This window comes from Humulus lupulus, chromosome 3, assembly GCF_963169125.1.
Source record: "Humulus lupulus chromosome 3, drHumLupu1.1, whole genome shotgun sequence".
Classification (NCBI taxonomy): Eukaryota; Viridiplantae; Streptophyta; class Magnoliopsida; order Rosales; family Cannabaceae; genus Humulus; species Humulus lupulus.
This window is the reverse complement of record NC_084795.1, coordinates 46,717,913-46,736,039: the sequence shown is the minus strand read 5'-3', so window position 1 is coordinate 46,736,039 and position 18,127 is coordinate 46,717,913. Positions and strand designations below refer to the sequence as shown.

The 18,127-nt window shown below is 36.6% G+C and overlaps 1 pseudogene; it reads right to left on the bottom strand.

The window, feature by feature from the left end:
• Window positions 1-8,224: 8,224 nt before the first annotated feature.
• Window positions 8,225-9,740, bottom strand: LOC133821095 (uncharacterized; annotated as a pseudogene).
• Window positions 9,741-18,127: the final 8,387 nt, after the last annotated feature.

Below are 18,127 nucleotides of genomic sequence, written 5' to 3'. Positions count from 1 at the left end.
CGTTCATGAGAGCTGCGACCCCCCAAGAATAGGGTCGCGACTCGACATGAAAACTCATAAATTTCCCTGTTTTCTTCAAGCCAAAACCCACCAAAAACCTATCCAAACATAGCTAAATCCCTAAGGTAAAGTTCCCAATCAATTTAGCACCTCAAAACACACAAAACCCAAGCCTAAACTTGGCCAAGACCTCATCAAATCCCAAAATTCAGAGTTGAGTTTCTAAACTCCAGAACATAGCTAAAAACCAGAGAAACAGGGAGATTCAAGGCTGGAAATCGTTACCTTAGTTGCCTCAAATGATGCTAAGCTTCTCCCCAAGCAATCCCAAGCCTAAGCTAGCCTCGATTCCTCCTAAATCGTAAGAATTCCCAACAAATCGAGAGAGAGAGAGAGAGAGAAGGTTTGCTGAGTGTTGAGAGAACGTGTTTTTTGTATTTGTGAGGTTATTTAGAATCTAAGTAACTCTAAGTAAATCCCGAGGCTCGGGGTACCAAAAACGTCTCTGAGGGTGAAATTGTCAAAATCCCCAGAATTTCCTCCTAATCTCACTAACTCCAAATATATCCTCGAATATTTATTCCCATTACCTGATAACCCGATAATGTACTAGATACCCAAAATACCCCTTGACTCACCCCGAGTCGGGTATTAGATCCCGTTGTGACTTTCCCGCTAACTTGCTACCTAGGATTGCCTCATGTCGAGTAACCCCAATATACCCACATAATAATGTGGTCTCATACATATATTACATATATGCACATATACTCCAAATATATCCGTAATGGGCCAAATTACGAAAGTTGCCATTCTAATAAGAAATAGGCCCACATACATATTTAATACACCTAAACTTGCATATCTAGTCATATTATGATATAACTCACATAATCATATAATGAACACACATATATATCACATAAACACATAATTTTTCATAATTTGCCATACTGGCCCCTTAATTAAGGCCCTAAGTCTTATTAGGTAATTTGAGACGTTACACCGACCATATGAACCCTATCCGGACCCCCGACCCTATAAAGACTATATCCCGACCTTCGACCCTATAAATCTACAAAAAAATGGGCAGCATCTCCCCTATACTAGTGACTTACCATTTGTAAATAGTTAAAAAAAACAATTCAAACAACACACCATAAGTTTCTTCCTTATATCTCCGCAACACAAAAATTTCACAGAACCTACTTCACTGATACATGCAAGTTCATAACCCCCCTTATCACCGCAGCACCCAATGTGTATCCTAGAACATAATTCATTATGGATGGATATTTAGGATATAATAATAATAATAATAATAATAATAATAATAATAATAAAACAAGAAATAAGAGACACATGCCAATTAAAGAAAAGGGTCCAAAAATTACACCAAATTTTCTCCTAAATAGAAAACAAAGTTAGTAAAAAAATTATAACACATATAAAATAAATACATAAAACATATATATATATATAAACACCTCACACACATATACATATACACCACACACACCCACACACATGTATATCACACATACATACACACACACACACACACACACACACACATATATATATATATAAACACACATACACACACAGTTACACACATATATAGCCTATACATATATATATATATATATATATATATAAGCACACACATACACATATACACACAGTCACATATATAGTCTATACAATATATATATATATAACACAAAACTAAAATAATTAAAAATAGAAAACAAAATAAAATAAAAATAGATTATAAAATTATACATATATACACATTCACTATACATATATATATACACACACATATACAGAGAGACACATATATGTAAAAGTAATAATAGAAAAATAAAACAAATAAAAACAAAAAAATATAAACTGAAAAATAAAATAAAAAATAAAAAAAATACATATATATATATGGATATTTGCAGCAATAATGCATATGTAGTTAAATTTGTTGTACTTAAATGCTTATGTAAAAAATTTGGCGGCAATAATGCCTACCGTTAATGTTTTGGTGCAACCGTTAGTCCTTGAGCCGTTAGGGTATACATGTTACACGTGGCACAACCTGATTGGGTTAAATTATTAAAATTTTAAAAAATATTAACAAAACCTAAAATCTTTTTTTGTTTAATATGTTAATAACATTTCTATAACTAATCTAAAACAAAAATAATTAATATTACGAGATTAATAACATCTAACCTAAAAAAATGATCTGCAAACCTCACAGCCACAAAACATCCCTAGAAAAGACGATTGAACACCCACACCCAGAGAAGGCGACCTCACCTCGACGCTTTCCCCTGACCTCACCCTGACTCTCTCCCCCCGACAATATAGCACTTCAATCCACTGGAAGAGAACTTGTAATTCCTTCGAATTGGGGGTTAGGGCATCTTTTGCAGTAGGTTAATGGAGATTGAAAAAAATTACCATTGTCGACCACCAAGGCCAATGGTAGAAAGAACGGCTTGGACAAACAAAAATCCTAGGCGAAGATTCAGAACATGCAACAAGTATCAAGTAAGATTGGTCTTCATTTGTTTTTGTAATCTGATTCATTGAATAAATGATTATGGGTATTGACTAGAAACTTTGTATGTTTAGGAAAACTCAAATTCATGGTGGGTGTAATTTCTTTGAATGGATAGACCCTCCCTGTAACGCTCTGGACAGCCAAGACCGCTACACTGTGTACTTATAAAGGTGCAGGACTTGCTAATTAAGTCATTTAGTTCAAAACGTGTTGCTAAAATCATTAATGTGCTAAGGTTAAAAGTTTTTGGTCTCAAAAGATACTTTTCATATAACTAAACATTTTTACATATGGGATCCCAAAAGGAACAGCGTTTGAAAGTCAGTTTACAAAATTTCCAGAGTACAAACAACCACTAGCCACTCTAAAGGTAAAACAAACGTTTATGGTTCTCCTGTTCCTGTCTCCCCTCAACCGTGGCAGCTGAGCAGCTGTTCATGTACATTCTGCTCTCAGAGCTCTTCGAATCAGGGCTGATCAAGCTTGTCCTTGCCTTTACCTGCACCACGAAGCACTCATGAGCCAAGGCCCAGCAAGAAAACATCACATTATATAACAAACAATGATAACAATTTAATAACCCTTTAAGCATGATCATACACTTAACATACCACACTAATCACATAGCACGTAGATACAACCAAAGATTTAACCAATCAACACTCAGCTATTCAGCATGACAAATCCACCAAACAATAATAACAATCAAATCACATGATAATGAAGGTCGACACCTTAGGTCGTACCCTCTGTTTTACCCCACTGACTCTAGCCCGCTTAAACTAAGCTCAGTGCATAATAAGCTGTCCTCAGCTACAAGCGGCCGAGGCGCGCCCTGTATGCTAATGTAAACTTTGGCACTCTTAGGCCATTTGTCTACTATTTACATGGCATAATACCATCCTCTACAAAGCATAAAAAACAGGTAACCCTTAGTCCCATTATAAATTCACAACTTGGTGTAGTTTTCTTACCTTTAGTTTCCAAATGTACTGGTCACGTGAGATGCCTCTTGAGCACGATCTGTTTCCCGAGCCCCTAGCTTAAACCTAGTCATAATCAAGATAAGGGATACCATTAATAATTGTAAAAGGGCTTCTAGATAAGGTTCTAGTCTCCAGAACATCGAAATCCACCAAGCACGGTAGTAGATTTGATCCCGAGCACCCTAGGTTAAATTCCCATGCTTAAAATCCCAAAATCCCAAATTTCCTTAAGGGCCGCGACTCAAGCCTCCCATGCCGCGGCATGGCCCCCAAACAGAGCCCATCCAAGCTCAGAACCAGACACGGGTCGCGGCCCTACATAGACCATGTCGCGGCCCGCCCTCCATCTCCAACACCCATCAGCTTTAGAGGGCCGCAACTCACCAAGAACTATGCCGCGGCCCGACCCCTTTGAACCCAGAAAAACCTCCATTTTTAACTCTCAAACCTCATTCAAAACCATCCAAAACCATCCCAATTATATTCCACAACTATCACAAACATTCATCCATGATTCCAGAAGCACAAGCCAGTAGAAACCTAACCTAAAAACTCATCAAAACACCACTCTGATTTCTGAAACCCACACACTCAAGAAATCTAAAATCAGTCAAGAAAACACTAGAATTCAAACATTAAATCATAAATTCGAGCTTACCTTCACTCCAGAACCACTCCTCTAAGAAAATTTTGAGCTAATTCCCAAGCTTGCTGCCTTAATTTAACCTTGAAGTTAAGAACCTAAGAACTCTTAGAATTCAGCCCCAAAAACTTCATAACTAAATCTCCTTAGTTTTTAGTGATTTTCCTTGAGAGAGAAGAAGAGAGAAGGAAAGAGAGAGAAGGGTTGGTTCTTGATATTTCCAATGTTTTCTAAGTTTTATCCATCTACCCTTAAGCAATTAAGTTAATCCCGATGCTCGGGGTGCCGGAAACGTTCCCGAGGGCAAAATGGTAAAATTCCCCAGTATTCCCACCTAAGCTTTCTAACCTCAAATATATCTCCAATTATTTATTTCCATAACCCGATAACCTAAATAACCATCCAACACCTAAAATACCTCTTAACTCGCCCCAAGTCAAGTATTAGGTCCCGTTGTGACTTTCCCGCTAACTAGCTCCCTAGGATCGCCTCAAGTTGCATGCTGCAGAATTACCCACAGAATAATGTGGTCCTCACAATCATAGTATATAATCACATTTACATTCATATAACCATACAAGCATGCTTATCACCGAATCATGCGTTAAACTATTAAATTCACACATAAACCAATTATGCCCTCCCGGCACACTAATCACTCACCTCACACCCACTAAAGATGGCTCCCACTGCATTTTCTAATCCTTTTTGACGATCACTCATCATTGTCACCTTGGTAGGACTCAAATTCCTGAGATCATCCTTCAATAGCTCCACGAACCAAGTCCAAACCTCAGTGTTTTCGTTTTCAGCAACACAGTAGGCAATGCGAAACATGGAGTTATTACTGTCAATGCCTACTGCAGCCAATAAAATTCCCCTACAATATCCTTTCAAAAAGTATCCATCAAGACCAATTATAGGTCTACAACCCCCCAACCAGCCATCTCTACATTCCTTAAGACATATATAAAGACGCTGAAATTTCCTTCTCCCATTAACCAAATTAGTTTTCAACTTCACAGTAGAGCCAGGATTGGTAGCCAACAACTTTTTACAGTAATCATCAAGAATGGCGTATTGTTCCTTGATAGACCCTTCCAATGTCTTCCTTGCTTTTTTGTTGGCTATGTAAAATTTCTTGCCAGACACACGTGAGTACTTGTTCTTTATAGTTATCTCCCTAAATGCAGTGTATTCCATACTCAGATTTAGCCTAAATTGCTCCAAAAAGTGCTTTGCAAGCCAAGTTGAGGTCAGCTTTTTATTGTCCAAAACAATGCCACAAATATGCTTGTCAACAAGTGTTTTGACCCTCATTGTCTTGCCATCTGTCTTGTTAACTGTTGAAGAAAACAACATCCATTCACAGTTTGCACCTTTGCACTTAACTTTAACTCTATTTGAATCATTGGCAATAAATACATATTCTCGATCACCTTCAATAAAGCACTCCCTTATTGCATTCCTTAAAATTGTAACAGTGGCAAATTCCATGCCAAGAACAAATTGGAAGTTTTGCATTTTGGTTTTCAGGTTGAATTCTTTGGAATTTTTTCCAGCATCAAACTCATCATTTGACTTCAATTCGTGTAACTCCTCCTCAGAACATATACAATCTGGGTCTCCATCATCAACATTTTGAGTACAAAAATTTGAAACTGATTGCCACCACTTCCTGGGGTCAGACTGTGTACCCATCTCTATCTCAGCTTCAACATCTTGCTCAAATTCTTCCTCCTCCAATATGAAATCTTCATCATTCTTTCTTCTACTACAGCCAGTTTGCTTTCCTTTCCCTTTTCTGTCACGCTGAACTTTGTCTTGGCTCTCCTCAGCTGTATTTTCCCTCACATCAACTTGCTTTCCTTTCCCATTTCTGTCACCTTGAATCGGTTCTTGGTTCTCCTCAACTGTTTCTTCCCTCACATCACCAATATCATCCTTTGAATATGAAAGCACAACCACCTCTGGTATTTGGTTCTCCATATCACTTTCATAATCCATGTAGTTATTCTCTTCTTCATATTCCTCTGCATCAGGTTCATCAAAGTCAGCACCCTGAAATTCCTCTGAATATTGATCAACATCAAACTCTTCCTGTTCCCCATCCATGGCTGCATCAACAAGGATACCAACAACATCTGCAGGGACATCACAATCATCTGGTAGTTCCTCTATAATACATCTTTTCAGAGGAGGTAAAGTGGTAGTAGGGACATGTTTAACAACTTCTGAATCTTCCTTCCAATCTAAAAGTCAGATTGTTTCAGGAAAAACAAGATATATGTCAATCTTTGTATCCCGATTCTTCTCAATATCCTCCACAATTCTTAGGATCTCCTTATCCCCTACCACCATGAAGCCCATATTAAGAACCTTTCCTATTAGTTTGTACAAAAAACCCACTGGAAGTTTATGTCCTAAGTCCAAGGCCATTCCATCCAATTTCATCCTAGTGAAGTAATCAGTATCCACCCAATCAACATAATCAACTTTACCTCCTTCATATCTTCTATTGCCGAATGGAGTACACCAGCTTCCCCCATGGTGTATTGCAATAGTGAAAATGTTAGTATGGCCACCTGTTAAATAAAGACAACTTTGGTTTAGAATATTGCCCTAGTCAACAGAATTAAAAGCTGCTATGTCAACACTTCACACACACAAACCGAAACACAATATTTTTCACACATTTGAAGAGCAACATATTCCACCACACGATTGAACCATGAACCACAACAATAAAGATTCCCTCAATAAACAAAGCATATATTTCAATGGACCCCACTCTGTCAATTGTATGCACATGCTTCCCAACAACAATTTGACCCAAATTTAATAATACCACTTACTGTGAATCAACAAAACTCTCAACCCAAAAAACTTGAAAACCGATACCCTTACCCGCCCAAACTGCTCTATATAGAGTATCATTGTCATTCTCCCCAAAAAATTGTAAAAATACTTTGAGAAGAAATGAAGCCCAGTCAACAGGTTCTGTACAAAAGAAAATAACTCACCGTATCCGAGTGGTTGTTCCTCCGGTTGTCGAATGGTCGGCATTGTAGAGGCGAAGCCATTGTCGTCTCTTCCATGCTCCTATCGCGAAATGGATGGCTTCCTTGACTGATTTCTCTCAAGCTCCTCCTTTGAACTTTCTGGGTAAAGGATTTTTAGGGATTCATTCGATTGGATTTTCGATTGTTATATTTTGTGTTATATTCTGGGTAAGGAATTTTTCTATTTTTTTTGTTTTAGATTAGTTTTAGAAATGTTATTAAGATATTAAAAAAAATACCTTTTATTAATGGTTAGTTTTTTTGTTTTAGATTAGAAAACATATATATATTAATATTGTTTTAAAATTTTAATAATTTAACCCAATCGGATTGTGCCACGTGTACCCTGTATACCCTTAACAGCCTAGGGACCAACGGCTGCACCAAAACATTAACGGTAGGCATTATTGCCACAAAAAAATTTACATAAGCATTTAAGTGCAACAAACCTAACTACATAGGCATTATTGCCGCAAATATCCCATATATATTTATATATACCTATATATAAATATTGGTGGTGGTGGTGTCGGTGTGGTGGAGGCGATGGACCTAGAGAGAGAGGTGGACAATGGGCTCGGGGAGAGGGAGGGGATGGCTCAGATATGAGGTTTTTTTTTGGAGAAAATTGCGAAATGAGGAAGGAGAAGTTGAGGGAAGGGGCTGATATCGGGGTCACTATTAGCGGCGACACGTGTCACCGCTGCTATTACTTTTAATTGACGTGGTGACTAATAGCGGCGACATGTGTTGCCGCTAATAGTCTTATATATTCAAGTTTGTGGGAAATTTCCCACATTTTTTTCAAGGTATTTTGAATTTATTAGCAGCGACACGTGTCGCCGCTAATAATATTTTTAATTAAAAAAATTATCTGAGGTAGTATCAGCGACAAACATGCTTTGTCGCCACTAATAAAGTCGCTGCTAAAAAGAATTTTTCTTGCAGTGTGTAGTGGAATGAGAATCCATTAATACCGAGCACTTACCCCGTTACTATAGTACACGTGTCATTCTAATGTTTGTTTGGGGCTGTACACTAAAATTAAAAAAAAAATCTTAAATTTCAAAATTAATGAAACCCAGAAATACATTCAACATCTCCTTCCCCAAAATACAAGTCGACTTCGAATCCCACATATCCTCCCTCAAAGCCAGAAGTCGACTTCTACATCTCCTCCCTCAAACCTAGAAAACCCAGAAGTTGACATCGAGAGCTCCTCCCAAAACCCAAAGAAATCAACATCTCCTCCCTCAAACCCAAAAGTTGACATCGGGGTTTGGGTCTGATGTCGCCGGAGGTGTGTACGTCTGGGAGAAGAATTCGAACATAAGGTGGCTAACTCTTTTATGGTTTGAACTTGAGATTGAAGGTTGAGAGGCACCAGGTTCAAGTGCATCATTAAATCGTAGCCTTTTTAATTTGGGTGTAGGAGGTTGTTGACTTTGCAATGCAATAGTTGGCTCATCGAATTCCTCAGTAGCTTCAACTTTGGGTTCTTTATATTGCCATTGTGTGCCACAACTAGAACAAAATCTTGCACCCTCAATTTAAGAAATTTATGATTTAAGAATAACAAACAATTAAGTAACAATAACAAATGATTAAGTAATTAAGGAAAAGAAGAACACTTGTCCGATTATTATCTTGCTTCTGTCCACCTCACTTCCAATGCCACCATCTTCTTTAGGCTAAAATGATGAGAAACACACAATATCTGGATCAACATAAGACCCCCAATTCATTAGAATACATCTAAAAGTCCAACAATTAGATTTTTGCTTTCATTAAAACCAAAAGTCTGAAAACAATATTACCTTTTCTGTTGTAGAAAATTTCATCTTCTCTTTGTGATCTTCTAGCCTAATACTATAACCTGACCCTGAAATCCATCAACTTCTTACCACCAGTTGTTACACAGAATCACCTTACTTGATTTGGGAATATCCGTACATCATAGCCCTTAAAAGAATCACCCATATCTTCATAGCCAACTACTGATGTGTTCCTTCTTGGCAACAAATACAACATCTGAAGGCATTGGAGTTCCACTAGTCTTTTTGAAAGCTTCTTTTCTCAAATCCCTAGGAAGGAGAACCATTTGTCGATCTACCAAAACTCCCACATAATACCTCTCCAATGGTTCAGGGCCGAACCCAAAATTTGCAGAAGAAAAGTCCCAATATATATCAATCTTACTAGAATACGGTTCCAAGCTCCTTGAACCTTTTCTCTTGGAGAATAACCATGGTTTAATATCAACCTTACAAAGACACTGATTCGAAGAGTCATCAATTACCACAGTAAGGACTTGACCCATTAAGTTTTTACTCCATGACACAGTAATCAAGCAAGACCTTCCTCCAAGCCGACATTGATAGACACAAGTAACTGAATTCTGGGCACTTTTTCTGCTGTTTGACAAAGAAGAATCTGCAACTTGAACTCCATTAATTTTCCCTGAAACAAGATGGGAAATCTCTCATTTTTTCTGAAATTCCGTTTTTAGTAATTACCAAATTAATTAAACCATGTGAATTAATTAAATTGCGGAATGGTAATTAATTGTTTACACAGATAGCAGTTCTGTCGGGACAGAATCTGAACTTGTCACGACAAAAATTGAACACAATAAATAGACAATGCAAAACAATAAAGAACACATCGGATTTTTTAAAAGGTTCAGAAACCCTTTCGGATAACCTACTCCTTGGGGCCACGCCCAGAGAATAAACCATTTAGTAAAGAAACAATGTGTACAAAAGCATCGACTTAAACAATGTAAGACTCCCTCTTAAACTATTGTCGCAATCTTGTCGTACTCTTCTCTACGAATCTGATTTGATGAAATGCTAATTCTCTTGAACTCCCTTCAAAGAATAGCGAGTGCACACTTCCTCCCGAAGTGAGACTTAGATAGAATCCTCTCCCGAAGATACTTTATGAACACGTTCACAATAGACACTATCTGTTTACAATGGACTAGATAGATATCCACAAGTACACTCAGCACTCTCACAAAGATTAAGGTGAACAAACTTAATCTCTAAAAATAAAGATACTCTTCAAAATAACGTAATGTTTATAAATATTCAAAATGGAAGAGGTGAAAATTCCAAAGGCCTTGGCAAGATATTTATAGGCAAGGAAATCGTCCAAGGCCATCATTTTCTGACATCTTTGAAATCACTTTGCAAATTCCTTTGATTTAGGAAATCAGCCAGTCAGATGAATTCTGTGTTGACAGAAAAGGAAACTGATGAGTCAGCAACGTAATCAGTTTTATCTGGCAGAATGAACATGGTCATTTCTTTTGACCATGTTCATTTTCGACACCTTCTTTATTCCAGAATAAACATAATCCCTGAAAATAATCTCAAGATAATTGTAATACATATTATTACCAAATAATGTTGATATGTGGTAAATAAGGTAAAAAAATGTATTCACACTTAAAAGATATTTTCACACAAGAAAATCAGCTGAATCATTAAATCAAGAATCAATATGGATATGCTACTGATTTTCCTTAAAAACTTTAAATATTTTGTCTAAAATAAAGTTAGTCAATAAAGGACTTTACAATCTCCCCCTTTGGCAACTTGATAGACAAAAATATTTTAAGAGTTTATTTTGAAAGATCCTGCAAAGACAAACCAGATTAGAGCAAATAGTAATGTTACATTACTCCCCCTGCGAAAGACATCTCAATTATAACCAATATCATAAACAAGGTTAACTTTTTGAGAAAGTTTAACAAGATAAAAACCCAAGATAAAGACCCAACAAAATAAACCTTACTCCCCCTTGTTGTCTATCAATAAGCCAACAGAGTAATACCAACACAAAAAACAATCCAAAGAGTCAAACTACTACTCCCCCTCTTTGTCTATCAAAAAAAACCAAAAGGCAATGACAACACAATTTTTCAAGCCTTCTTTGTGGTGAGCGAGACGGTTGTTACCAATGGGAAATGCATGTACTCCACTGTCGTGAGTTTTCACCATAGTTGCAACAAACAAAAACAAAGATAAATTTTTTTTGTTGTTGAAAGAATGAGGAAATGAGTCTCTCTTTGACCGATTATAAAGAGAAGAAAATGGCACTCAGGGATTTGATTTTATTCCTTTTTAAGACCAAATTAATGAATTGATATCCCAAAGAAAAAAACTTTGCACAATCAAGGAACATAAACCAAAAATAGAAACTTTTGATGACAAATAATATAATAAGTGACAAAATAAAAAACAACATATTACCACAGTTTCCTTTTCTTGATAGCCACGGTCAAGTCCTTTTTTTTTATATAATATAATATATAAACAAAAGTACCAAAAATATCCTATTCTGATTGTGCCCAATGTCTTCGTGCCTTGTCCTTGGAGAAAGTAACAAACATTAATTCTTAACATATTTTTACTATAAGGTTAGAAAATATATTTAATATAAATCATGCTTTATTTTTTTTTTTAAATCACAAAATATTTACTCCTAACACAAAAAATATTTCATCCAAATTAATAAGTGTGTATGAGTCTTACAAATTTTTCCAACAGTATATCTTAAGCATTTGTGTATGATTGTGAAAGCAGAGATCATTGCCCTGTATGACAATTTTAGCCTTTTTCAAGGTCATTGCCCTATGTAGCAATTTTTAGCCTTTTTCTCAAAGAGTACCCAAATTAGACGCTTTCACACTATACTGAAGGCTGCATTTATCAACGGTAGAGTATCTTTTACATAACTTTTAGTTACATAGTTCCAACTTACTCAAAGATAGCATTTTACACAACAGTGAAGGTAGCTTTATTCTAAGATGGAGCCTGAAAATACTTTCAAGGATCAAATGCTCATACACTACAAACACAGATTGATTTGGAAGAATATTAATTGGAAGGACTATTTATTTTGATGTTTTTTTTAAATGTGCATGATATATATTAACTATAAATTTTAACAAGTAGTAAAAATACATTTTGTCATAATGTTTGAGACTTTCTATTTGGACAAGAACAAGAGGACATCAAGCAACTCTTTCTAGCACATGGATATGGCACAACACAAACAATATTTAATTAGTACAAACCCCCAAGGATTTCCCGAGGGAATAAAACCTGACCGTTTCTGTAACGCCCTGGATAGCCAAGACCGTTACACTGTGTGTTTCTAAAGTGTCAGACTTGCTAATCAAGTCATTTAAATAAAATCGTGTTATTGAAACTATTAAGGAACTAGGGTTAAAAGCGTTTTGGTCTCAAAAGCCACATTTCCATTAAAAAGTATTATCTGTTACATGGGATCCCAAAAATATTAAGTTCAAAGACCGTTTACAAAAGACTCAGGGTTTATATACAACAACTGGCCATGCTAAGGCAAAACTAGTAGTTAGGTGACCCCTGTCCTGGTCCACTCCTCGACCGTGGCAGTCGAACCACTGGCTATGTACATTCCACCTCGGAGCTCACCACCTCAGGCTTGGTCCAACTTGCCCTTGCCTTTACCTGCACCACGTAGCACCCGTGAACCAAGGCCCAGCAAGAAAACACAACAACAATAGAGCTTGAACAATTAGCAGACAAGTCAATATCTCACATTGCACCACATAAACTCAGATACATCATCAGTTAGTATAGTCAAGTATTCCACATACTAGGCATTTCATTTCATAATATACGCAATTCACAAACGATAACCAGGGCTAGCGCCCTCAGGCTGCTCCCTTTGTTATCCCGTTGTTCTTGGCTCCCAGTGGCCAATCCGTGCCCTGTGCGCTAATATCAAGTACGACACTCTTAGGCCGCTTTTACATGTCCCTTGGCGTGATACCAACATTGACACAACACAATTCTTAGGAGCACTTAGTCCCATCACCAACATTTATCCGGGTGCAGTTTTCTTACCTTTCAATTCACTGGTTTCCGATGCCACGAAGCCGCGAGCACGGTCCTCTACCCCGAGCCTCTCCAAAGTCCTAATCACAACACAAATGAAACATCCTTTTTCACTAATCAATCCAAAGCTACCTCCCCGGAACCAATCCCACACTCTCGGAACCCTCAAATCCCTAAAACAATGCACAGAAGACATCCCCCGAACCCCCGGAGCAAAGGCTCAAAATTGCAAATTCCAACATCCTGAAATTGGCCTAGCGCCGCGGCGCTGCCCTATAGGGCTGTGGCGCCCAGCAAGTCAGAGAGCACACACACCGCCCAGAAACAGCCTCGCGCCGCGGCGCTCCTTCGCGAGCCCAGAATTCTGGGTTTTTCCCTTGCGTTTTCCCGAACCCAAATTACTCCAAATCACCCCAAACTTATACCTAAGCCTCAAAACCAACTCAAAACCCCAAATAAACCTTTCAACAACCTACAAACATCATAATCTAACTCAATCACACAACTATTCTCAGAATTCACACTTAAGTTTCAGATTTCAACACTTAAACCAAAAGTGGAGAAAAGTACAAACCAAACCTCTAAATCCTTAAATCATAACAGCTATGAGATTGCAAACATGTTTAATACCCTTACCTCAATCAAAAATTCAACTTGAGCTTCCTCCAATCCAAGCTTTAAACTGAGTTTCCCCTTGACAAACCAGCTGAGTTTTCATGCAAAACAAGCCACAAACTTGCTTCAATTCATGCTTATCCTCCAAAAAAACCAGACTTGAGACTTAAACAAATCATAGATAGACCCTTACCTCTGAGTAATCTTGGCCTAGGTTTAGCTTAATTGCCTTGAATCATCAGAATTCCCTTCTTAGGTCACCCAACTTCAGCTTCCCTCTTCTTCTCCTTTCTTCTAGATTTTCCTCTAATTTTCAGCATAAATCAATCTTCCTAAGTGTTATACGTGACTAACTTTTCCTCAGCTGAAGCTCATCTATTCACTGCCAAAAGACCACTTTAGCCTTCCTCAAATATCCCTTTCTAACTAAACCTCAAGGGCACACTTGTCTTTTTACTTACTTTACAATTCTACCACTTTCCAGCAAAACTTGTTACTCTCTATGGTTACTAACAGTTACGCAGGTTACCAAATCACCAGTTACCACTATCTAGCTTTCTAGGACCGTCTCGGCACGTGCATCACATTGATATCACCACAACCACGTGGTATGATTCACATATCATAATTATCACATAACATAATACACATAGTCATATAACATGCTTAAAATCATAATCATGCATCTTAATCATAAAAATCACACATAATCTCCATTATGCCCTCCAGGCACACTAATAAAGGCCCTTAAGCCTAATTAGTCAATTTGGGTCGTTACAGTTTCAAGGGCTTTTGTAAAAATATCTTCAATTTGTTTGTCACACTCAATATATTCTAAGACCAAAGTTTTATTTTCAACAAGATCCTTAGTGTGTCGCGACACAGCATCAACACAAAAACATTTTTCATGAGAAATTTTCAAATGTTTTCCCAATCGACCTGGTTCACATTTACCAAAATAATATTTACTTAAAATCGATAAATCATGAACATGACTCATACTTCCAATTTTTCTCAAATTTTCACAATCCACATGATCATGTTTTTCATGACACAAATTAGTATCACTTCTTGTAATTGTGTGACAATTGTGTGATTGAGATAATGTGTAACAATTATCAACAGATTTATAACCCTTCAAAACACAATTTCTATCTTGGTCAAGCACAAAACAATTATCAAGAGAAAAATTTACAAACAAGTCTTGGTCACAAATTTGACTTATACTAATTAGATTAGTTTTAAGTCCATCAACCAAAAGAACATTTTGTAACTTTGGTAGTCCTTCAGAATTTAGAGTGCCACTACCAAGTACCTTACAAGACTTACCATCTCCAAATGTGACTTCCCCATTTTTCAAAGTCTTGAAGTCAGTGAGTATGCTTTTGTTACCTATCATATGCCTTGAACAACCACTATCAAAAAACCAAGAGTTAGAAGCACATGTTCTAAGACAAGTAAAGGCAGCAAGACATTTGAATTTATTTTTCTTCACCCAAACTTTCTTAGGTGGAGTCCTTTTCTTCAATGGCATTTGTCTCAAATTACCATGATGATTAAAGAAATTTTTGTGAAGAAAATTCATCAAGGTAAAACATTTAGGTCGAATATGACCTTTCCCTCCACAGAAATTGCAAATTGGAATAAAATGACCAGTTTTTTTTTCTCAAAATTTCTGGTCTGTTTCTCATGTGTTGTGACAGATTGAAAAGATGACGCCATATGAGTTTGAGTTGTTCCTGCAGAAGGGTCAGTTGTCGAAACAATAGGAAGATTTCCATAAATATAAAAGTTTTTTCCTTTAGATTTAGATCCATTTGATCCTAACCTAGAAAAATCACAAGCTTTTTGACCTGCAAGCAGAACATCATCCAAAACCATAGATCTATGATTAAGCAATTTGACACCTTTCACAATTTTATCAACTTCATTAGACAAATGATTGATTTCAGATTCTTTAGCAACAATCTCAATTTCATATTTTTTAACAAGAGAGTCAAGTTCTTTATTTATCTTCTTGAGAACTTTGTTATTATTTGCCATCAAACGATTGTCTAAACATACTTTCAACCATTGATCATACATGTGTTTTGTATGATTCTTTCAAAGAATCCTCATCCAAATCGGATTCATCCGAATCACCATGGGAACCCTCATCTGTTGAAATAATATTATTTAAACAAACAAGGTTCTCATTCACCTGCACAGAAAGAGGTAAGCAAGAAAAAACAGAAGTTAAGGCAAGATTAGAATTTTCTTCCTCATCACTACTTTCAGAGTCCTGGTCACTCCAAGTGACTGCCATGACCTTCTTATTTTTCTTTAAGGTATTGGCACATTCAGCTTGAATATGTCCAAATTTGAATCACACTCCCTGCATTGAATACCTTTTTTATTAGTAGATTCAAAAGGTTTTGAAAAATTATTACCTTTGGAGGATTTAGACATGTTTTTCTTGTTACCAATCTTTTTCATAAACTTCTTAAATTTTTTCGATAACAAGATCATTTCATCATCATCTTCCTCATCTGAGCTTTCCATTTTCTCTTTGGAAGATTTCAAGGCAATCGATTTCTCCTTCACATCAATTGGTTTCTCTTGGCGGGTCTTTTGATTAAGTTCAAAAGTTCGAAGAGATCCCATCAATTCCTCAACTTTCAAGGTGTCAAGGTTCTTTACCTCCTCAATGGCTGTGATCTTGGATTGAAACCTGTCAGGAAGAGATCTAACAATTTTCCTAACCAAAACAGAGTCAGACAACTTTTCTCCTAAAGCAAAATATTCATTTGCAATGTCAGACAATTCTTCATAAAACTCAGTGAGGGTTTCTTTTTCAGACATGCGAAGGTTTTCAAATCTTGTGGTCAACATTACAAGCCTAGATCGCTTAACATCAGTGGTTCCTTCAAATTGAGTTTGAAGGATTTCCCAAGCATCTTTGGCAGACTCACAAGATGAAATCAATTTTATATAACTCTCGCCAACACCATTAAAAATTGCATGTAAAGCTTTATTATTATAAATTGACAATTTATCTTCTTCATTAGACCATTCAAGTTCAGATTTCACCTGTGTCTTATCGGATTTCAAATCTGTCTTGACAGGTGGTGTCCAACTGGTCAATATTGATCGCCAAGCCCTTTTATCAAGGGATTTGATAAAAGCTTTCATCCTTACTTTCCAGTATGGAAAATTTGTATCATTTAGCAATGGAGGGCGAGTTATAGATCCACCTTCTGCAAAGATAGACATTTCACAAGGCACAAAACAAACGGAAAAATACAAGATCGCACTAAGAGTTTAGTGACCCGCTCTGATACCAATTGAAATTCCGTTTTTAGTAATTACCAAATTAATTAAACCATGTGAATTAATTAAAGTGCGGAATGGTAATTAACTATTTACACAAATAGCAGTTCTGTCGGGACAGAATCTGAACTTGTAACGACAGAAACTGAACACAATAAATAGACAGTGCAAAACAATAAAGAACACACCGAATTTTTTACAAGGTTCAGAAGCCCTTTCGGAGAACCTACTCCTTGGGGCCACACCCAGAAAATAAACCATTTAGTAAAGAAACAATGTGTACAAAAGCATTGACTTAAACAATGTAAGACTCCCTCTTAAACTATTGTCGCAATCTTGTTGTACTCTTCTCTACGAATCTGATTTGATGAAACGCTGATTCTCTTGAACTCCCTTCAAAGAATAGCGAGTGCACACTTCCTCCCGAAGTGAGACTTAGATAGAATCCTTTCCCGAAGATCCTTTATGAACACGTTCACAATAGACACTATATGTTTGCAATTGACTAGATAGATATCCACAAGTACACTCAGCACTCTCACAAAGATTAAGGTGAACAAACTTAATCTCTACAAATAAAGACACTCTTCAAAATAACGTAATGTTTATAAATATTCAAAATGGAAGAGATGAAAATTCCAAAGGCCTTGGCAAGATATTTATAGGTAAGGAAATCGTCCAATGTCATCATTTTCTGATATCTTTGAAATCACTTTGCAAATTCCTTTGATTTAGGAAATTAGCCAGCTAGATGAATTCTGTGTCGACAGAAAAGGAAACTGATGAGTCAGCAACGTAATCAGATTTATCTAGCAGAATGAACACGGTCATTTCTTTTGACCATGTTCATTTTCGACACCTTCTTTATTCCAGAATAATCATAATTCCTGAAAATAATCTCAAGATAATTGTAATACATATTTTTACCAAATAATGTTGATATGTGATAAATAAGGTAAAAATTGTATTCACACTTAAAATATATTTTCACACAAGAAAATCAGCTGAATCATTAAATCAAGAATCAATATGGATATGCTACTGATTTTCCTTAAAAA